General features: G+C 37.8%; 1 long non-coding RNA gene across 2 annotated transcripts in view; it reads left to right on the forward strand.

Moving 5' to 3' along the window:
• Positions 1–23,518, forward strand: part of LOC103607457 — a 51,011-nt gene extending 27,493 nt beyond the window's left edge. Inside the window, exon 3 of one of the 2 annotated variants that reach the window (XR_551969.1) lies at positions 23,298–23,518. This is a non-coding gene — a long non-coding RNA (uncharacterized LOC103607457). Of the gene's footprint in view, positions 1–9,708; positions 9,878–23,297 lie in introns of those variants that run through there. The other variant, XR_551970.1, reaches the window with a different exon arrangement.
• Positions 23,519–24,594: the final 1,076 nt, after the last annotated feature.

Here is a 24,594-nt window from a genome sequence, read left to right on the forward strand (position 1 = left end):
TCAAACCTACCTTCTGTTGCTGATCCTCCTGCCCATTCAGTTCCTATAAGAGAGCACCCCATTTCCACCAAATGGACATTCTCTCTGACCCTCCAGCAAGTACTGAGCTCTATCACCTCTGTTGTTTCCCTCAAGCTCTGCCACTGGCCTGGAATCCTTGCCTCCTTGCCTGTTCTTCTCCAGCTATTCAATTTATACCCTTGGCATTTATTTATTTTATACATATATATACATACATATGAGCGTGTGTGTAAATATATACATAAATACATACGTAAACTTTTTTTTTTTTGAACTGAGGGCCTAGTACGTATTAAGCAGTGCATGAGATAGAAAGTTATGCCAGATTGGGTCACTACTAATCAGGAAGTTTACAGTCTATCTAAATTCCATCCGTCCTTTGAGAGACCAGTAGCCTGGCCTGTGAAATGCTATGGTATGTTTGTCGGAAACCTCAGAACCAAACACCAAAGTCAAAAAAAGAAATGTCAGAATCAATCCCTAGATGATCTAAACTGTTTTCTTCAGGCCTCCTTTTTTAAAAAAATGTTACGTGAATTGTTTATAATTATTCAGTTTTTCATCAGTTAAATAATTTTAAGCTCCTTCAGAACAAAAATCCCATTTCCTCTATCTTTGTTTTTCTGATAGCACTAATTAAAATGTTTTCTATATTATAGGTTAGGATAGAATGTGTGTAATAATATTAATATAATCATATAATTATGTGCTTAACAAATAATTAATCCTTACAAAAGAAGTTAATGATAACAATAACTTTTTTACATAATGGGCCAGAGTGTTAAGATACAGTGTGAGTATTTGCACATTTAAAATTTCATGGACCAATAATAATTTTTTAAAGTTAAATTATATATAAACTTAGGAAAAGTTGATTAATTAAATAAATATAATACATTACATTACAGTTAATATAAATTAATATATACAGTAAACTTAGAAAAATAAACAAAATCTTATTTTCCTAAGTAAGGGTATTTCTTTTTTTTTTTTTGTCCTTTTTTTGAGACCGGCTGCACCGCGCTCAGCCAGTGAGCGCTATGAGCGCACTGGTCATCCCTATGTAGGATCCGAACCCGCGGTGGGAGCGCCACTGCGCTCCCAGCGCCACACTCTCCAGAGTGCACCACAGGCTCGGCCCAAGGGTGTTTCAAAAATTCATTGTAACACAAATGATAACACCATAAAGTTGTTATGAGAGAACTCTGTTAATCTTTTATCAAGTTTTCATAAAGCTGAAAAAATCAAATTTTTTTAAAAGTAGAAACAATATTATTTCAGAATAAAGGATAGAATTTTAAATTAAACTTATTAAAAAGTCACTATAAGGCCGGCCCGTGGCTCACTCGGTAGAGTGCGGTGCTGATAACACCAAGGCCACGGGTTCGGATCCTATGTAGGGATGGCCGGTTTGCTCACTGGCTGAGCGTGGTGCTGACAACACCAAGCCAAGGGTTGAGATCCCCTTACCGGTCATCTTTTAAAAAAAAAAAAAAAAAGTCACTATATTGTCCTAATTTTTTTATCTTGCCATGTAAATCATTTTAAAAAACTATAGAAATCTAGAGAAGAGAAAGCAGAAGCTAGAAAGAAAATGTCATAATATCATTGGTTTTGTGATCAATTTACAAAATTGATTCAATTAGTTCTTACAAGCATTTTGTACAGTAGGTCTCAATAGCCCCATCGATTCAGAGAAATTAAAGAACTTGCCCAATCAAGGTCCCTAAAACTCACTACTCAAACCCGGGTCTTTTGGCACCAAAGTCCTGTGACTCCTGATACCACTCTTAGTAGAGAAAGTTTAAGGAGATGGTGGCATTTTAAGTTGGGTGTCCGAATGATAGTTTCTACACTCAGAGATTGAGAGTAAAATATCCCAGTGTAGAGGACAGCCCGTGCTAAGGCCTGAATGCAAGCAAAGCAGTGGTTAGTCCCAGATCCCCTCTTCGGATTGAAGCACTCATTCCCCCAACAACTGGCAGTGTTGGTAGCTGACGGCACTCCAGGATTTGCCCCCAAAGAGAACCACCTTACCCAGGGGCAGTGCACATCTGATAACTCAGTGACCGGATGTGGGGTGGGAATATGGGGCCTAACCCCAAACCAATTATATCAACTCTCTGGTTTAGGAACCAGCATGAATATCTTTCTTTTCCCTTGATGATTCCAATGTGCCAGGGTTAAGAATGACTGAATTAAAATTACAATCAAGTTTTATCTGAATTAGCCAATGAAATACTGTAATTATTAATTAATTCAAACTATTAAAGGACCTCAAAAGTTAGAGAGGAATAAAAGCTAAAGATTTAAAAAGTACTTTTACCTTAAGTGTAAGTATTGAAAATAAATGGCTTTTCTCTCCACTTTTTGTTTTACTTCCTTATAAAACCTAGCAGCAGTCACCTGACCCTCCCAGCTATCTCCATGGGAAGTAATGAGTAACTCAGTCATTAACAGACCTTTTACCTAAGCCACTTTCTTATCTGCTAGAATTCGAGTGAACTCTCTCAGCCTCNAGTATTTGCACATTTAAAATTTCATGGACCACTAATAATTTTTTAAAGTTAAATTATATATAAACTTAGGAAAAGTTGATTAATTAAATAAATATAATACATTACATTACAGTTAATATAAATTAATATATACATTAAACTTAGAAAAATAAACAAAATCTTATTTTCCTAAGTAAGGGTATTTCTTTTTTTTTTTTTTGTCCTTTTTTTGAGACCGGCTGCACCGCGCTCAGCCAGTGAGCGCTGTGAGCGCACTGGTCATCCCTATATAGGATCCGAACCCGCGGTGGGAGCGCCACTGCGCTCCCAGCGCCACACTCTCCAGAGTGCACCACAGGCTCGGCCCAAGGGTGTTTCAAAAATTCATTGTAACACAAATGATAACACCATAAAGTTGTTATGAGAGAACTCTGTTAATCTTTTATCAAGTTTTCATAAAGCTGAAAAAATCAAATTTTTTTAAAAGTAGAAACAATATTATTTCAGAATAAAGGATAGAATTTTAAATTAAACTTATTAAAAAGTCACTATAAGGCCGGCCCGTGGCTCACTCGGTAGAGTGCGGTGCTGATAACACCAAGGCCACGGGTTCGGATCCTATGTAGGGATGGCCGGTTTGCTCACTGGCTGAGCGTGGTGCTGACAACACCAAGCCAAGGGTTGAGATCCCCTTACCGGTCATCTTTTAAAAAAAAAAAAAAAAAGTCACTATATTGTCCTAATTTTTTTATCTTGCCATGTAAATCATTTTAAAAAACTATAGAAATCTAGAGAAGAGAAAGCAGAAGCTAGAAAGAAAATGTCATAATATCATTGGTTTTGTGATCAATTTACAAAATTGATTCAATTAGTTCTTACAAGCATTTTGTACAGTAGGTCTCAATAGCCCCATCGATTCAGAGAAATTAAAGAACTTGCCCAATCAAGGTCCCTAAAACTCACTACTCAAACCCGGGTCTTTTGGCACCAAAGTCCTGTGACTCCTGATACCACTCTTAGTAGAGAAAGTTTAAGGAGATGGTGGCATTTTAAGTTGGGTGTCCGAATGATAGTTTCTACACTCAGAGATTGAGAGTAAAATATCCCAGTGTAGAGGACAGCCCGTGCTAAGGCCTGAATGCAAGCAAAGCAGTGGTTAGTCCCAGATCCCCTCTTCGGATTGAAGCACTCATTCCCCCAACAACTGGCAGTGTTGGTAGCTGACGGCACTCCAGGATTTGCCCCCAAAGAGAACCACCTTACCCAGGGGCAGTGCACATCTGATAACTCAGTGACCGGATGTGGGGTGGGAATATGGGGCCTAACCCCAAACCAATTATATCAACTCTCTGGTTTAGGAACCAGCATGAATATCTTTCTTTTCCCTTGACGATTCCAATGTGCCAGGGTTAAGAATGACTGAATTAAAATTACAATCAAGTTTTATCTGAATTAGCCAATGAAATACTGTAATTATTAATTAATTCAAACTATTAAAGGACCTCAAAAGTTAGAGAGGAATAAAAGCTAAAGATTTAAAAAGTACTTTTACCTTAAGTGTAAGTATTGAAAATAAATGGCTTTTCTCTCCACTTTTTGTTTTACTTCCTTATAAAACCTAGCAGCAGTCACCTGACCCTCCCGAATAAAAGCTAAAGATTTAAAAAGTACTTTTACCTTAAGTGTAAGTATTGAAAATAAATAGTTTTTCTCTCCACTTTTTGTTTTACTTCCTTATAAAACCTAGCAGCAGTCACCTGACCCTCCCAGCTATCTCCATGGGAAGTAATGAGTAACTCAGTCATTAACAGACCTTTTACCTAAGCCACTTTCTTATCTGCTAGAATTCGAGTGAACTCTCTCAGCCTCTCAGCTTCTTTTCTCAAGTTTACACAATAATAAAATACACACAATGACCCTCTTACTCTTCTTTTTACCAGCCAATTATTTAATACTGATTAGCTTTGAAATGCAAATAGCCCTATCAAATAGCAAACTACTTGCCTTCACCTGGGCTAAGGCTGCATTGGAGTGAAAATCAAAACCATTTTAGGCAAAGACAAAATAATCTATCCAAAAGCCCCTAAGAGATCTCCAATTTTTTCAGGATTATATACAGGATATGAAATTCTTTGTACTGACTAACAGATTATCTTTTCTCCTAAATTCTTATCTTTCCAAACTCCCAATCCTACTTTGACTTACAATTAACCCTTTGTTGACCATTAGCTAAGCTTTCAAACCCAACATAATGAATATAATAAAGGAATTTTTAGAGAAGAATCTTATGTAGCCTATTACATTAGGACCACTATTTATTTTTCTAAAACAGAGAATAACAACTTTAGAGCTACAAAATACCTACAAGATTATCTACTTCACCCTCTTTAATCTACAGATAAGCACCGGAGGTCTAGCATGAGTTTACTAGGCCAGTGTTTGGGCTAGAGGAAACAGGGTTGGGTTGCTGACTAGTAAATTCCTGGTGGGGTGAAGCTGAGCTGGTATTGGCAGATGGGTGTCAAACCAGCTGGAGTCCTTGGCTTGCAATTCAAGGCTTGAAAGGAAGAGTCAAAGGCTGAGCAGGGCCTAAAACAAGATACCAAGACTAGGACAGATTTCTCAAAAGCAGCAGGAGTTGGTGTGGCTGCAGTCAGGCACCCAGCCCCTGGCAGTGCATACCCAGGGACCTGGGGCTGCCCACACTGGCTGACCCCAGGTGATCCAGTCAAACTGAGCCTTGCTCTGCAATATCCACATGGATAAACCAAATTAAAATCTCAATGGGATGGCTTAGAAATGGTACAGACCTGGAGCAGAAATGCAATGCTTGCCAACAGCTAAGAAAGTACCATCCTGTTTTCTTTATCTTTAAAAATATCTGCCGCTAGAAAATAGAACAGTGGTTGCCAGGGGCTGGGGGAAATGAAGGAATGAGGAGTTATTGTTAATGGGTACAGAGTTTCAGTTTGGGAAGATGAAAAAATTTTCTGGAGATGGATGATTGTGATGGTTGCATAAACAAAGTGAATGCACTAAATGCCACTAAACTGTATACTTAAAAATGGTTAAGGCTGGCTGGTTTCTCAGTTGGTTAGAGCACAGCCTTTACCAAGGTCATGGGTACAAATCACCATACCAGCCAGCTGCCAAAAATTTAAAAAATGAAAATATTGTATAAATTTACCACATACAAAAATAAGTACCATTAGTTCTTAATTCACTATCTTCTGCCTTTCGAACAAATTTCTCATATCCTCATTTATTAAAAAACTCTAAAAAAATTAAAGAATTCTCTGTTGTTTTTTTAAAAAATTTTTATTGAATCATAATTGATTATACATATTTTTGGGGTTCAACCTTGACATATGTTGACCAAATCAATATTACTAGCATATATATTGTTACAAATCATACTTATTCTTTATGCCCCTTGTCCAATCTCTCCCCATCCCCCTCTTCCTTTCCACTCCTGCCTCTAATTGCCCTAGATTTCTTCTCTCCTTCTGAAAGAGTAATGGTTACTCTATTGATTTGTTGCCTAGATGATCTGTCCAGTGCTGGAGGTGTGTTCAGTTCCCCCAATATTATCATAGAGCAGATGCTTCTTCTGTCACTCTGGAATGGGCTTTGTGGAGAGAGACATCCTCTTCTTTTCTTTGGTCTCTGCTGGTGATTCTCCTTGTGTTAATGCGCTCCAGTGGCTGGAGGATCATCTGCAAAATGGTTGTGGCATCTAGCCTCTTTTGTTGCAGCCGACGTTATTGTGCTGGCTGTGGTGGGCCACCCATATGGAGGTGATGTTTTTGGCATGCTCCTTGGTGCTGGCCAAATCAATAAACGTGATATATCACATCAACAGAGTAAAGGACAAAAATCATATGATCATCTCAATTGATAAAATTTACCATTTCTTCATGATAAAAACCCTCAACAAATTAGGCATAGAAGAAACATACCTCAATATGATAAAGGCCCTATATGAAAAATCCACAGTTAATATCAACAAGGAATTAATATTCAGACTTCTCCTGCCTTCATGATCTCAGTAGGTCTCTCCTCCTCTTCCTCTGAGCTCTATTGGCCCCAGCTTGGATGTTATTGCTTCTTATAAAAAAATATATATATATGGGGCCGGCCCGGTGGCGCACTGGATAGAGCGCCGCTTGGGAAGCGCGGCGGCACTCCCGTCCGAGGGTTCGGATCCCATATACAGACCGAATCCTATTAGTGGTCTTGCTGGCCTGGGGACCACCAAGGCCCTCTTCCCCCCTGCCACCTCTAAGCAACTTCATCTGAAGGGCATAGCTGTGGCTTTTGCCGGCTTCTGCTCCTTTCGCTCAGCAGCTCCAGCCTTAAAGCAGCCATGGCAGGAAATGGTTGGAGCCTTTTTTCTTTTTCTCATCATGGATTCTCCTGCCTTCATGCACTCCATAGGTCTCTCCTCCTCTTCCCCTGAGGTCTAGTGGCCCCAGCTTGGATGTTATTGCTTCTTATAAAAAATATATATATAAATTAGTTGTAAAATTGTAAATTAGTTGATTTGTGGGAGAGAGTGACACTGGGGACCTTCTATTCCACCATCTTGACTGGAAGCCTCAAGAATTCTATGTTTTGAGAAAATTATTACCAGACTGAAAATCACCTGATAATGAAATCTCTGAGCAATTTAATTTTTTAAAATTTTGTCAGAAGCAGTTAGTACTCAGAGAACACAAAGATCTGTAAATTTTGGAGAAGCTAAAGTTTTCTCATAACCCCAAATAAAAATTTTAGTTTCCAACACTACTTTCCCCCAAATAGAAAAGATCTCAAAATATTCAGTGCTGTACCCCATACATATGTACAATCAATTATGTTTTGATAAAAAATGAATAAAAATTTAAAAAAGAAAAGATTTCAAATAAATAATAAGAAAGAGAACAGTTTCCTTTTAAGTGTTTGAAACATGCAAGAGAAAGAGGAAAACCTTTTGGAATTGTTGCTGTATGTCATTTCATTGCCATTTTACAGCCAAGGAAACTGAGGATTAGAGAGGTTAAATATTTTGCCCAACAACGTCACACAGTTTGGAAGAACAAGGTCTTAATTAGAACCTAAAGCAATCAAACTCCAAATCCTCATTGTTAACAAGGTGCTATTCATAAGCCAATTTTATTGCTTGCTATGTAATAACCATAAAGAATGGGTCTGGAATAGGGATAAGGCAATGACATTGAATAATGCCCCGAGTAACCCTGAAGTAAATTGTTTCTAAATAATAGGATAGAGTCCTCATAAAGCACTCAGCTTTGGGACTTCCTTCCAAAATCAGGACACACACACAAAAAAAACCCTACCTTCATAGTAGTGGAAGCGAAAAGAAAGATATTTTGCAGAGTGCAGAAAGAGAATCATACTATTTACCCAGCAAATAGAAAGTAGGAAAGAGTCCTCATAAAGCACTCAGCTTTGGGACTTCCTTCCAAAATCAGGACACACACACAAAAAAAACCCTACCTTCATAGTAGTGGAAGCTAAAAGAAAGATATTTTGCAGAGTGCAGAAAGAGAATCATACTATTTACCCAGCAAATAGAAACTGAAATATCTAGAATAATTAGCACAATGTAGATGAAAACTCTGACTGTTTCCATCTGAACCTTGAACAGTCATAGACAAAGAATTCTTTACAGTTTCTACATTTAGCTCCATACCAGGAAATTCCCAGCCTGAAATGCAACTGTATGGCACAGCCTTGGATAAAGACTGATACCAGAGTTTAGAAAGGATCTGCAGGTGCTTCAGAGCCAGAACAATAAAGACAACAAGCACAGAGCCGTTTATCTTACTTCCAGTTACAGGTTTCCAACATTCTGCTGAGAAAGTGAGAGCCAACACCCTGTGATCATGTAAAGTCTAAGAATCTTGGTTCTCAACTGTATCAGGAACTGTACATGTGCACATATTTGCACTTAGGGAAGCCTGGCCCTGGATAAGTTCTGGGCAAAGGCAACCATATATTTGTATTTCCCTGTATCTGTTTTCTATCCTTTGGGAACTATGGTTTTCTCATAGTGCTTCCAAATTTTTCTAGGAGGAAATACAGGCTATTTTCCACGGGCAAGTTAGTCTAGTTCTTGGAATAATTTTTTTTTCTCCTACTCCAACTCACTGCAGTTATTACATATGACTCTGGTCACTTATGATCTACAAAGTAGCAACTGTGATGCCAGTGTTTGCTGAAAATGCTACCACTGCTATTGAACATGCAGAGGTGTGCCATTTGGGCACCAATGTCTGATGCAACAAGGCAACATGTCCTTTGTCTAATCTATGAAGTCAGATGGCCAGGGATCAAATTCCAACTCTGCCACTCACTAAGTATATTAATACTGACATAGTATCACTATTTGAATATTTATCAAATGGTAGTTTTAATAGCCCTTACCTCATAGGAGTATGGTAATGATATGTGACATAATGCATGTAAAGCACTTATTTAACATTTTTTGAGTGCTTATTATGAGCTAAGCAATATAGTAAAATTGCTATTCTTGGTTAGAAGCACATGGAGGATGCTACCATCCATGGTGTTCTATGCAACAAATTGCTCTGCCCATTTGTTTTTACCTAGTCTTTAATTGCAGCCCCTCACTCTAGGACCTCTTCTGCCTGGAACAATATGAATGTCAGACACTGTGCTACACTCAAAAAACAGTCTTCTGGACAGGCCAGATGTGACTCACTGCTGGGGTAAACCAAGTGGGATGCCACCAGCGTCCAGGAAATACAATAAACATTACCCAGTTCATTAATTACACAGTTCCAGAACAATAATATTTTTTGTTTCTTTTCAACACAGTTCCAGAACAATAATATTTTTTGTTTCTTTTCAAAGTACCAATTGAAAAGTATTGATTAAAAAAGAAGAAAAATCACAATTTTTAGGGACTTCCAGGCCTCCAATGATCCCTGACTCCTGGTATTCACATCCTTGTGCAGTCCCCTCTCTTGTTTTAACACCATTGTTCTGTGTGACTAATAGAATCCTACAGAAGTGATGGTATGTCACACCCAAGACTAGCTTATAAAAGACACTACAGCTTCTGTCCTGGTTGCACTCAGTTCTCCCTAGGACTACTCACTCTGGGGTAAGCCAGCTGCTACACAAAGGCCACCATGATAAGGAACTGTTCTTTTGCCAACAGTCAATGAGGAACAGCCTCCCAACAACTGGAAGTGGATGCTGTAGCCCCCGTCAACCCTTGAGATAACTACCCACCTAGCCCACAGCTTGAATGCAACATCATGAGAGATCCTGAGCTAGACCATGAAGCCAGAGCCACTCCCAGATTCCTGCTCCTCAGAAACTATGTAATGATAATAAAGGTTTGTTTTGTTAAGTGGCTAAAATTTCCAGTAATTTGTTTCACAGGAATAGATACTTAAAACAATCCTCAAAAAGGGAAATAGAGTGTGACCTAAAAATAATACACATTGTGACCCAAGAATAATATATTCAGACAAGATGTTATTCGGGAATAAAAGTAAGTATATATTTTCATAAATGAAAAATGTTAGGCAATGCAAAATCCATTAAAAGAACTACTTGTTAAGAAAAACCAGTTGTTCAATTTAGAGATTAATCAAAGCAAAACACTCAGAAACAGAGAAATTACGGTAAAAAATAAAAACTGGTGGTAAGCATTGGCTCTTTTAAGTTGAGAAATGATACTAAGCATGAAAATTTTGATACAGACTGGAAAATAAATGTTAAAAAATATACAATGTACAAATAATAATAATGTAAATGACAAAGTTGGGAGGAATTGCAGTAATGCTAAGGTCCTCAATCTTTTTCTAGAAAGATGTTTGTTGATAGCTAAAATGCAAAGATTTTATTAGAAAATAAAGACAGTGACTCCAACCCTTTTGAATTTTTCACAAGTTCATTGTCAACTTAAGAGAAACCTTTTGGGAAGTAGTATCTCTTCTGGTGAAGAAATAGATTCTGATGTCAAATTTCTAAAATTTCTTTAGTTTCACTTATTTTCTTCTATTATAAATTTGAATTAAAATTGTATTTAGAAATAGGATTTACATCATGATCCCATTTGCAGAGAAGTTTGTCTTTCACTTTTTTCTTCTTCCTGACTTCCACTGAAAAATGCCTTAAGCCAGGTTCACTACTGTGTTATTTCTTAATGATAATTTGATAATCTATTTCACTTTCACTTTTGTACTTTTCTGAATTGCATGAATTCTTTGTAATCTGCATATGTTGTTTTCATAAAAATAATTGAGTAATGTTTAACAATAATTAAGAGAAAATACTACAATCAAATATGAGAATATGTTTAGTGATTGATTTTAGATGTGGGAATATTTATGGTTGTGGTTTTCTTTGTACTTTTCTGCATTTCAAATGGTGAATCATAAAAAATGAGATTTTTAAAGGGCAAAAAGTATCCAAAAGATTTCCCATAAAGTGAACAAAATTATTGATACACTTTTTTTTATGTTAGATCCATCTTACTGCTTTATTGATTATAAAAGTAACACATGCTCATGCTTTAAAAAGCAAAAAATGTATCTATGTAAACAATTACAATATATCTCGGTATACTGTTTAGGCATTTCCTTCCATTTCCTTAACATACATATAATCCACTAGAATGAATCTCCTCCTTGAGAATGATAGAAGCTAATCATTCACTGCTGTATTCCCTGTGCCCACAACAGTGTCTGCACACATGGGGCACTCAATAAACACTTATTACATTAATTAATAAATTGTTTTCAACTGAGATAATGTAGTATCTATGGATGTGTTTCCTTTTATATACCTATTTCATATAATTAACTACTCCTCATGAGACTAAATATTTTTTCTGAAACATTTCTTTTCATGTGTCTATCACATGAAGTCATTTATTTAACTACTTCCCTCTTGTTGCACAATTAACTGTGTTCTAAAGTCTCATTTTTATAGAAGTTCAAGGAACATTCTTATACATAAATTTGTTTGCATATCCATATCTGGTTATTTCCTCAGAATAGATTCCAAAATATAGAACTACTAGATCAATGAGCATGAGTATTTAAAAGTAGCATGATTTAGTAGTGTAAAATAATAATAAATATAGTCACAGAGAGCATTTACTGAGCACTTAGTACCGAACATTGTGCTAAGAACTTTACCCACGTTGTCATCTTTAGTTATCACAGTAACCCTAGGATGCTAGTACTACTCCTATTTTACAGATTAGAAAACCTAGGCTGAGGGAATAACTTTTCCTGAAGTTACACAATTAATAACTGGTGGAGACAGGAGTAGAAACAAGGCAAGACCCCAGGACCTAATATTATCCTCAAAAATAAAAGTTTCAGAATGAGAATGCTTAGGTTTTTATCTCATCTCCACCATTTATTAGCTGTGGGACGGTATGCAAAATACTGAATCTCTTTGGCTTGGTTTTCTCTAAAATGGAGATAATAATAGTACCTTCTCTTATAGTAAGAATTAAATGAAATAATGTAAATAAAACTCTTAGTAGTGCAGTAGTGCTGATACAAAAGAAGAGCTCAATATAATTAGCTACCCAATTGCTACCCTTATTATTTATAAAGCCCTGAATATATCTCACAAATTTTCCATAAAACCCTCCCACATTGCATCCCCACCAGGAATGTTGTCGACAGATTTATGTAGCTGCAGGTTATATAGTGCTAAGAAAAATAATGCACCAAAGAGATGACCTATACATAACAGAACCCACTTCCTGTTGTTTGTACATCATATACGCCTCCTAAATCCCACATTGCATCCCCACCAGGAATGTTGTCGACAGATTTATGTAGCTGCAGGTTATATAGTGCTAAGAAAAATAATGCACCAAAAAGATGACCTATACATAACAGAACCCACTTCCTGTTGTTTGTACATCATATACGCCTCCTAAAGTTGTTATTTGGATTTGTCTCACTAAGCTTCCTTTTTATTCTTTGCTCTGGTATTCATTTTGGAAAGAAGAAAGTAAATAAGAGAAGTGGAGAATTTACAGAATATTTTTGGTAAATCGAACTCTTAAAATTAATTTGTTATGAAAGTTTTGGTTAATTAGGACAAAGCTGAGATTGTTTGAAATTACAGAGATAATGTCATTATTATCCTATGGCTTTTTTCCCCCTCTGCATACAGGAAGCTAGGGGAAGGGAAAGGAGAAATAACTGTGTTATTGTTGGTATTGAATCACTAATAAAATAATACAATTTTTGGTGTTTGAAGCACTAATAGGGACATATTTAATTTGTAGATGTTATTTATATTAATTTTTCTCATCCACATTGCAGTAAAACCATGAATTTCATACCTAGATTTTTCTCATCAGGGCTGGCCAATTAGCCCATTTGGTTAAAGCATGATGTTGATATCACCAGGGTCAGAGGTTCAGATCTCTGAACTGCAAACTGTACCAAAAAACTAAGATTTTCTCATAATTTGTGATCTATTGACAATAATGATCTCAAGAATTAAAAAATAAAATGTAATTTTATTTAAGGTGTACAAAATTTGATGATAAAAGTGTACAAAGTGTACAAAATGTGATGAATACTTTTATCAAAATATGGAAATTAAAATAATGATGAAAGATCAAAATATAAAAATTTTTATTTTATTTATTTATTTATTTATTTATTTTTTGTCTTTTTTTGTGTCCGGCAACGGATCGCAACCCTCAGTGTCGCGCCCGTACCAGACCACGACCAGCAACGGGATCACAACCCTAGGTGTTGCGCCCGCACCTCGCTCAGCCAGTGAGCGGGAACCGGTCTGTATGTGGGATCCGAACCCTCAGTGGGAGCGCCACCGCGCTCCCAAGCGGCGCACTGTAGCAGTGCGCCACCGGGCCGGCCCTTAAAATTTTTATGTATTTTTTAAAATGTTACTTTTCTTTTAAAGTGTTCAAAGATTCATTGAAATTAAAGGCAAACTACAAATGAGAAATAGTATCACAATTTAAATCAAAATTTTTTAATGCTAAACTTTTAACTCTGAAAATCTAGTTATTTTACTAATTTTTAAAATTAAAATAAGCATAATTCTCGCATTCAGTGTCCATCTAGTTGCCAACACAAAGAATCATCTCATTTCAGTATGCTTAGACATAAATGTGCACACTTAAGAGTAACAGGAATCATTCAACCTCACATAGCACTGTTCCAAATACCGTGTAATTTTTGAGTACCTTAGAAGGTACTCATAATCGGGAACATGAAAACAAGCAAAAAATAGAAGCACTCCACTAACTGGAAAATGACACTTCTATTAAGCAAGAATCTACTGCATTCATGCAATCTAAGGGGAAGAATCTGACAATTTGTCTTTTCTTTTTGACCTGGGCACTCCTGTCCTGAACAGCCTCCCCTCATTCAGAGGCAGTGCACTAATATGTTTCGGACATTTGCAGCAGCATAGTCTCAAACTTTCACATTTGGTCACAGTGGCCTTTAGTTTCGAGAACATCAGGCAGCTGTGGACAATCTATCATTTCCCTGAGGCCTAAATAATGTTAGCCTCAGGAATGAATGTTTAGGGTGACAGTTCGTTCTGTGCCTGCATACCTATTAGAATGACAAAGGTGCCCATGTGTTCTTTAACGCACTTATTTTGTGGATGTTTCTGTGATATGTGTGGCCCTCTCTAGTGTGGGACCCACAATATTAGTCCTTCCTTACTCAGGTCTAAGAGCAGAACTGCTTCAGGGAAGTGAGTATTGCTCCCGTCTTCAAAGTCTTCATCCAGAGCACACAAGCAGATGTTGCTACTGTTAGGGTTGCTGGTGTCCAAGCCCTTGAAAATTCAAAGTAGATCCTCAAGTGCAGGCATGTTCTGATTAATAGGAACACATTACTCAAATGTTATCACAATTTGTATAAATGACCTATAGTGGATTGAATTATGTCCCCCCCAAACTCATTGAAGTTTGAATTGTGTTCCCCAAGTTTTATGTATTTAGAAACTTAGCCCCAGGCGCCGGCCCATGGCTCACTTGGTAGAGTATGGTACTGATAACACCAAGGACACGGGTTCAGATCCCTATATAGGGATGTCCAGTTAGCTCACTTGGGAGAGCGTGGTGCTGACAACACCAAGTCAGGGGTTAAGATCGCCTTACCAGTTATCTTTTTTTAAAAAAGAAAAGAATAGAAACTTGGCCCCCACTGAGACTGTTAAGAGAGTGGGAAATCCTTTTACAGTAATTGAAAGGTGGAGCCTTGAAGAAGTGATTGGATTGTAGGACCATGCCATAGTGAATGAATTAAAAATGGTAGTCAGGGGCACGGTTCTGAGGGCTTTAAAAGAAGAGAGAGGAGAGTCTGTCTGTCTGTCTCTCTGTTCTCTCTGCTTCCACCATCTTGTAATGTCAGACCCCTGGGTCACTGTTGCCACCAGCAGATGAATTTTGGACTTCCCAGTCTCAGAAACTGTGAGCAATAAATTTCGTTTTCTTTACAAATCACCCAGTTTCAATTATTTTGTTATAAGCAACAGAAACAGACTAATACATGACCATTTGAACACATGTTCTTTGTTGCAAAGTTACTGGAATTTATGACTCAAGAAGCAATGTACAGACAATTAGTAGCTTATATTATTTTAGTGAACGAATGTACATTCTTGGCAAACAACTTTGGAACTGCTCCTTTAACTTCTCCTTTTTCCTCTTTTTTTTTCTTTCTTTCTTTCTTTTTTAAAATTCTCCTTTTTCCTGTAAAAGTTTGTCTGTAAATGCAGATGGAGCACATATCCAAGGCAAATTGAATCTGTGTTTCCTGGGCTACAGCCCCAAATTGGGCCCAAATAAACTCATTGTTTTATATATTTTTGCCTCCATTTCCTTTACTAGGTAGACACAATTCAAGGAGTAGAAGGCCCCAGGAGGGAGGTTCATGAGAAACTGCAGGACTGATTCCAGGCCTTACTCCCCCTTTTTGATTAAGGGGGACCTGCTGCATTACTTGTACCTGGACTTTAGTTGGAAATACCCTTGTCCAAATCTATAAATCTACCTGAAACCAAACCTCAGGTAGAAAATTTGGGGAGCAAGGAGAGATGTATTTGTCCCTCCCTCCCCAGAAGATCCTGGGCTCCTGATGTAAATGGTTTCCCCCAACTTCCAAGCTCGGGAGCCAGCTTTAAACAAAATGTTTAAATTTATTTTTCCAAATTGTCAACTAATTTTAGCAAAGTCATTTGTCTTTGAATAGAGATAGATTAGTAGTTGTTTGTTTCCCCCGCAAATCTCAGCAACCACATTTGCAAAACGGATGAGATAAACTGCTCTCTTGGTCTTTCTCTATGTCTTAAGTTCTAAGTTCTATGATTTATAACATAGGTGTTAGAGAATAACTATGGTGATTTGAAACTATGAAGAGAAGGAAAAACTGAACTAACTACTCTAATCAGGCATTTCACCTAACAAGTCCGGAAAAACTTGAAGAACCAACCCATAATGTTAATTGTGTTAATACAGTAAAGTTCAAGATATTAAAAAAAGATGAAAATGAAGGTGGAGAAAGCTGTTTCTTCCAGATTTCTAAGATAAACAGTACAGAGAAGAAATGATCAGAAGCAGCAAATCTAACCACATCGGCTGCAGAGCAGTTCTTTATTTTGTGGATGATCTGGCAGCATGATGGCACCTTCTCTTACCTTTGGTAATGAATATCCATTTGGCCCCATGGTTCCTGCTCATCCATATATTAATACATCAGCTCCTGATGTTGACCTTGGATGCACTGCAGACTCTGGAAATTGTATTGACATTACCGTGTTTATAGAGGTCAGTCGTCATTTGCCCTTAAGCTCCTCCTGTAATGGACATTTTCAGTGAGTGAATTTTGGGATTTAGGTTTTAAATCCCAGAACCAGACCCAATGGGGTTTAACATAGGAGTAAATGGGGTAATTCTACTCATTGTCACTCATTATCATTATCACTACTCTTTCCCACGCTTCCCCAGGTCTCCTAGTTGTAGAAGCATATATTGCCATCACGTAGCCGAGCGCAAGCATTCTGTGACCTTTTGCTCCTGTTCTCACTGTCATGACCACATACTGCCTCCTAGACTAGTAGTAATGGATCTTGGAAATGTATTCCCCAGGTCTCCTAGTTGTAGAAGCATATATTGCCATCACGTAGCCGAGGGCAAGCATTCTGTGACCTTTTGCTCCTATTCTCACTGTCATGACCACATACTGCCTCCTAGACTAGTAGTAATGGATCTTGGAAATGTATGCGAGCACTTATGCTTCCTCATAACTGGAGAACTACCATCCACCATGGTAACTTGAAGCACTTGGTTAACCCTATGGTCCCCAGAGCATACGGCTTCATAGAATCAGTGTACTCCCTCCTTGATTGCAACATCCAGGTGCTCCAGGAATTGTGGATACCAATGTATGAACAGCCCTTAACATTATTGATAAGACAACTCATATTCATTGCTAAGGGGCAGGGGTCAGTAATGAATTCCACCTTGCATTTTCTTTTGGGGACAGACTGCCATTATCAACCAGCACTAGTTTTCTTTCTCTTTAACCTCACAACATTTGTCAAAACTCCAGCATGCCTGGGGATGTCAGAGAAGTCAAGAGTGAAAAAAATGAAAACTGCCTTCCACACCAATATTGGACATTCAAACATAATCATGCCATTGTGATTATATTACACACCAGAGATCTTATGACAAATTTAATTTTCTACTAAATCAATTGGATCAAGGCCTAGTAATCGAGTTCAGGAACACAAAAAACTTGTCTGTCTTGTTCTCTAATTTATCTCTAATATTTATAATAATATCCATCACATATTTGTTGGAAAAAATACAGAGTAATTATTTCAAAAGTTATTTATTTTTTGAATAGGTAATACATGGACATAGTACAAAATTCAAATGATATAAAAGGATATATAGTGAAAATTTCATTTCCATACCTAGTCTCCCAGTTACTCAACTCTCTTCCATAGAAGCAACCACTATTATTGTTTTTTTCTATAACTTTCCAGAAATAATTGGACATAGTACAAAATTCAAATGATATAAAAGGATATATAGTGAAAATTTCATTTCCATACCTAGTCTCCCAGTTACCCAACTCTCTTCCATAGAAGCAACCACTATTATTGTTTTTTTCTATAACTTTCCAGAAATAATCATAAGCATTTACATATATGTACACACACACACATACATTTCACACAAATAGTGGTATATAACAGACATGGTTTTTGCATCTCACTTTTTTTTAAATTAACTAAATATCCCTGACATATTGTTATTTCACAAAGAGAGATATATTAATATTTCATTAAAAACCTGCCTCAATGAAAGACATTTTTTTCTCACCCAATCAATACAAGAACTTAGTTAAAACTATTTCTGCCTTCCAATGAGAATGTTGTAAATTATAAACATAATTTTAAAAAATGATTGAGTTTCTAAGAAGAAAGGAATAAGAATTAATCCAAAAACTCCATGTCTTCCTGTACTGGACTGTACTCTATAATTCAAAAATTCTTCCAGAATGTCCTAGGTTTTAGATAGATACAAGAAGAGTCCTTTCAAAGATTAGTAAGTGTTCTAGGAGAGAAAAGGCTTTTCTTCTGTGATTGTAAGTGTTAAAAGCCATTTGCAGAATGCACGTACATTAAATAAAGCCAATCCAAGAAAAAGCAGAGCCAGAGGATCTGAGTCCTGATGTGATCATTTCAATGTCTGGATTCAACTATGCCTGAAGCAGGATCGAGACTAGGGTGAGATTAGTTAGGCACTCATCTCAAGAGCAAAATTCAAAAGGATGCAAAAAAAGTCATAAGAAAACAATATTTTATTTTATTTTTATTTTTTGGTGGCTGGCCAGTATAGGGATCAAACCCTGGACCTCGGTGTTATCAGCACCATACTCTAACCAGCTGAGCTAACTACTGGTCAGCCCAAGAAAATAATATTTTAAATAATATTTTTAAAAATCAAAATTAATGCCAAAAAAATCCATTGATGAAAAAAATTGAAGTATTGAATAAAAACAGGATCCTATTCTGCACTTGCATAACTTACCTCACTTGGCCTCCCTCTAACCCCAGCTCTGAGACATCCCAGTTACTACCTAAGCAGATAAATTCTTTTTCTTTTTTTGAAAAAAAAAGACGTTCCAACCTACTGGGCTAACTGACCAGCCTTCATTTTAAATATTTTTATCCAAGAATAATCTCTGTTCCTTCCAATTGCTTCTTTCTCTTTGTTTTGGTTTCTGTCGTTTCATACTATATAGTTTCTTTCCTCCGATTTCTGGTAATTCATGGTTTTCTGCTCAAAAGTTAAAATAGGGCAGAAAAGGAGAAGCATATTGAAAGTTCCAGGTTTGGAGATACTTTTTTTTTTTAAAGATGACCGGTAAGGGGATCTGAACCCTTGATTTGGTGTTGATAGCACCACGCTCTCCCAAGAGAGCTAACCGGCCATCCCTATATAGGGATCCGAATCCGTGGCCTTGGTGTTATCAGCATCACACTCTCCCAAGTGAGCCAGGGGCCGGCCCTATAAGCAGATAAATTCTGTGAACTCTTTTGTTTTCACTCAAGTTCATTTTAGTTGAGTTTCTATCATTTGCAACCAAAAGAGTCCTGCCTAATTAATGTATCACTTCACAATATTATTGTAAGCATTACAAGATTTAATGCATGTGTAGTACTTAGGAAATGCTTAGTGTACCCAAAAATGTGGGTTGCTTCGGCTGTGGTTATTCACTGCAATGTTGCTTCACCTCCCCTGAAATACTCCAAACTACATAAATTTATTGCAGATATCTTCAAAATTGTAAAGACAGACCTGCCTACATAGGATCTGTGGGATGACCCCAGGTGCTGTCTCTGAATACACCAATGCGTGTATACTGAGGTCAAGCTTCCCATGGGCTATTCCCAGACAATGACAAAGTGTGGCAGAGAAACAAAGGCAGACCCATTCCTTTCCTGGTGACTTTGGCTTGAGGACTCCTCATTGGCCTTGCCAAAACTTTCTTAGAACAGCGCTGCAGTCTAAGACTCCTCCTACCCAGCCTGCCTTCCTGCCTTCTCTCTTTCCCAGGGGTCAGCTCAGTGTGGTAGTCAGAGGCTCTCTCAGCCTCTTCTCTTCCCTCTCTGTTTTCCCTCACAGGAATTTTCCCCAAGAAGTTTCTTTCACTTTGAATCCTGTCTTGACATCAGCTTCTCGATGGATCAGAACTAATACATGTCCATAATCTGTCCTTTCATTCCTGTATGTACATTTCTCCCTAAATGACTCAGGTCAAGCAGAACTATCAAACTTGTTACACACACACACGCGTGTGTGCGCGCACACACACACTCACACTCACACACACACTCACTCAGAACCAAAGGCTAAAACTCCTTGCCCATCAGATTGGCCTTACAGACTTGGTGACGGTACTTAAGAGAACTTGGGCTTTGGTTGAGACAGACTACCAGGAACCACAAAGCACTGCAGATTATCAAGAAGCTGAATCATGGACAGTTATTCCTCCTTATTCTTGGGTTTTGTCCTTTTTTAGCTATAATTTATTTATTCTAATTAGTCAAGAGTCAAAAACAATTTCTAGTATTTTCTAGCTTAATTTTTTGAAACACCTCTATTCCTGGCACCCCCAAATTGGAACTTCTAGTCTGTAAACAACAGTTCCCATCTCCCACCTGTCACCTCTGGTGACTCAAGCATCAAACACATGGCAACCACGTAGGGTCAAACACTTTGCCACCACTTACTCTTGTTCGGATTCTCACTTCCCTATTCCCCTACTTGGGCTTCCTTAGATCACCTTCTAATCTGCAGTCAACTCTGTACCTGAGGGTTAGCTTCTGGGAAAACTCAGCCCAAATCAAACTACTACCCTGCTGGTCTCATAGATAATCCATTCTGGCTATCAAATGGGTCATCTATACTCGACCAGCCAATACGAAAATCAGAATACCTGCTAAATGGGCCCGGTTCTATATCCATCTCTGGAACATACTCATCTTTGTATTTCACGGACTCCTCCTCTAATGGTAAATCAGACCCTATATTGTATTCAAACTCACTCCACTCCACACCACACTAGAAGTAGCTTATGGAGAAAATACATTATCTTCCTAATATTTTAGGTATTTGTGCCCAACATAGTTACTTTAAGATTATCCACAGCTCTTTGGGGCCTTGGAGGAAAAGTAAAAAGTGAAAAAGAAGCTGACCTGGGATCTCATGGAGGCTAAATGTTTAGCTGATCTCATTTAGTTGAAGATCACAACCTACCTTGGTTTGTTTTTTGACTTGGTGTGACATCTTTCCTTCTTTCTGTCTTTACTTGGCTCTCATCCTTCTTATGAGATTAATTGGAGTCTTAGTAGCTGTAACAAGAAGTCAGACTCTGAAAACTGCAGGCATGTTGTTTGGCAGATGGATTTCTGCAGTTCTGCAGACGAAACCTAATTATCCACTTTGAGTTGTCATCTGAGTTTTTATTTGAGCTGCCAGTGTTTGTCCATTTGATTTTTCCCCTGTTGATTAAGCAATTTCACTGCATGATAGAGCACCTACACAAAAAGAATTTCAGGAACCCGCAGTCATGTGTTGAAAGCCATACAGAATATGCTGGGACTATTCACCCGAAGTCCATTTCTCTTCTTAATCAAGCAAGTAGAAAACATATAATATTGAAAAAAAGACTCAGAAAAGATTGTGGCCTAACACATCTATAGGACACAGTCTGGAAAATTCCTATCATGTTAACAGAGTCCAACATATCCACTGAATGCATTTCTACTTAGTCAAGGCAGAGACTACTTAACCTCCATCTAAATAACAGAAAAACTAAAATGCTATAAATTGTATCTACCTAAATATTTTTTGAATCAGTACATATTAAATATGTTTAAACATTCTTTCCTCATTTTTCTTGTTTCTACCAAGGGTTAACTGCCACCCCCAACCCTACCCAGCATCTCCTGCCAAATCTGAAGTTTGTCTGAGTCACTGACACACAGCAAAAATTTATCTCCCTTTAGTGATACCCCCATCTTCCTTCCCCCATTTCTTCATTGCTTAGGAATAGAACTACCAAGGAAATAGACAAAACAAAATGGGGCTGGCCTATTAGCTCAATTGGTTACAGCACCACCTTGTAACACCAAGGTCAGGAGCTCAAAACACAACACAACAAAACAAAAAGATGACGGGCTGGCTGGTTAGCTCACTTAGGAGAGCACGGTTCTGATAAAACCAAAGTCAAGGGTTCGGATCCCCTCACCAGCCAGCTGCAAAAAAAAAAAAAAAAAAAAAGGGAAAAAAATAAACCATAGTTTATTTTTATATGCAATAAGGTTTACATAAATGTGAAATCATAATGCTTAACAGTGACAAGAATGCTTTTTAATGTTAAGGGAGACTTAAACCTTTCAATTACTTTGAATAAGGAATGCTTAACTGACTTTTAAACTATAAAAGTAGGGACAGGTAAGATCATCTAGACAGCACGTCTATTTGCATAATAATAGAGGTCCTCTTTTATCAGAAATGTACAAGTTTCCTAGTCCTAATTTAGATCTTGAGTTGTGAGTTGGGATAGTATGCTCTCACTACCAGCAATCCTAAATTAAATCAACACATCTATGAATGGCTGTCCTAGCCAGGGAGTCACATGGTGTCCAAAGAAAAGATTTTCCCTGCCCACTGCCACTGCTCCTGGGCACCCCGTCTACTTCCCCTTCCTTCTCTTCTTCACTACTGATTAGCAGAATGCAAGGCTGATCTTCCCAACCTCATTAGTAAGGTCACCAAAGCTGCCCAGAATCTGTGATTCTCAGGCTTCCCATTTGTGCTGATTCTCCACTCCTGTTATTCTTCCAACCCTAATCAGATCCTTCAGCTTTCACTCCATCCCCACCAGCATCTGTCCAGGCTTGATCACTTATCCTTACCTGAAACATCTGCCAATTCTCCCTCTCAGTACTTTAAATAAAAATGTAGCCCCTTCTCCCTAAATCTACAAGCAATACTAGTTCCACATCGTAGAATCTGCACTTGCCCTTTAACAATCTATGCTCCATTATTACTGGGAAGAGAAAAAGCATTGGCAGAGAAGTCTCAGCTGCCAATTCTGAGCAAGAAAAGATGCTTCACTGGAGTACCAAGTTGGCCTGGTGAACAGAAGTCCCCATAGAAACATTCTTATAAATATTTCATGCTTTATCAGGAACACTATAGGCTAAATGGATATTTGTGGGCTTTCATGGGAAATTAACCACATTTACAGCATGATTGCTGTGAGAAGGTGTATTTAGATTTACAACCAATATAAAAAACAAACGAATTCTTCAAAGGAATGTAATCTAGTTTCCAAAATCTAGATCTCCAGCCAGGTCGTCTCTCTGGCATCTCTACTTGTATGTTCCCCAGGCACTGAAAACCTAATACTCATACCCCACTAAACCTGCTTGTCTGGTATTCCCTATTTAGGTAACAGCACCTCTTATCCATTGATTGCCCAAACCTAGAAACCTGAGACAGCTTTGATTGTTTCCTGTCCCTCAATGCCCACATCCAACTGGGCTCAAATACTGTTAGTCCTTCCTCTGAAATATCTTCCAAACCTCCCTCGCTGCCACAACTTGAGTTCAGACCCCGCTAGTTTTTACTGTGACTATGCCAATAATTTGTTCAATGATCTCCTTCATTTTGTTTCTCCCCCTCTTTAGATCCATCCTTGGCACTGCCTCTGGAGCTTTCTTTCTAAAACACAGATAAGATTATGATATGTCCCTGTTTAAAAGGAAAAAGAAAAGAAAAAAGCACAGCTTGGATTATTCTTCTGCTGAATCAGAAAAGCCCGACTTCAGAAGAAGAGAGATTCTTGCCCACTCCATCACTCCTGAGAACCTGGGCCGTACGAATAAAGCTTTTGCTGGTAACAACTGTCCGGGAGACTCAGATGTGAGTCCTTCAATAAGGCCAGGGAGTAGATAGCTCTAATGCATCCAGTCTTCTCAGGTACCCAAGAAAAATCTAGAGTGAGCCCAAATAAATATACGGAGAGAAGTTAACTTCTTGGATTCAGGTGGGGACTCCTGCTCCAGAAATAATCCACTGGCTTTCCTGTCTAATCTCAAATTTCCAACAACCAGAGATAAATTTTGTATTAATTATGGCAACTCCCCTGAATCCAGTTTTTCTGAGCTCTTTCCCTTTCAGCACTTTCCTAATTTATCTTCTGTCATCTTACTAGAATTTTAATGGTTTTTAATTTGAATTAAGTCATTAAGGCATTCTATACATTTTCTATTCTAATATATATTAGACAAACAACTTAGAATGCCAGGCATTTTCTCCCTGATTATAATTCCAAGTTGAAGTTTTGGGATTTGGATGCAAATTCTGAAAAAACACTTTTCCTAAAATCTAAAATAATTCAGTCAACAAATACGTTTTCAGCCCATTTTTAGCACTAAGCACTAAACTAGATGCTAGGACTACAATAATAAAAAACAAAAACAAAGACATGTTCCCTGCCCTCATGGAGCCTACAGTTGGGTGAGTGAAATAGGCATGACTCAAACAATCAAACAATTAATATATTCATGTATGAAATTGAAGCTCTGGCAAGGGCTCTGAAGGGGAGGTGCATGGTGCTTTGAGAAACTATAATGCTGGAATTTGATTTATTCAGAGGGTTCCCTTAAGAAGGGACCCTTGATATGAAATTGGAAAGATGACTAGGAGACACGCACTTGAAAGGTCAAATATTCCAGGCAGAGGGGAACACCATTTGCAAAGTGGCCATAGCTACAGTGGGGATGGAGTGTATGAGGTAAGCTTGCAGAGGTAGGTAAGTGCTAAACACTTCAGAGTTATGAAGCATGATCTTTATCATGAATGCAACTGATGCCCTTTAAGTAATACCTTTACGGGTTGGTTAGAGCACAGACTTGTAACACCAAAGTCAAGGGTTCGGTTCCCCATGCCAGCCAGTTGCCAAAAAAAAAAACCTTTCTGGGA

This window comes from Galeopterus variegatus, unplaced genomic scaffold (genome assembly GCF_000696425.1).
Source record: "Galeopterus variegatus unplaced genomic scaffold, G_variegatus-3.0.2 Scaffold7442, whole genome shotgun sequence".
Classification (NCBI taxonomy): domain Eukaryota; kingdom Metazoa; phylum Chordata; class Mammalia; order Dermoptera; family Cynocephalidae; genus Galeopterus; species Galeopterus variegatus.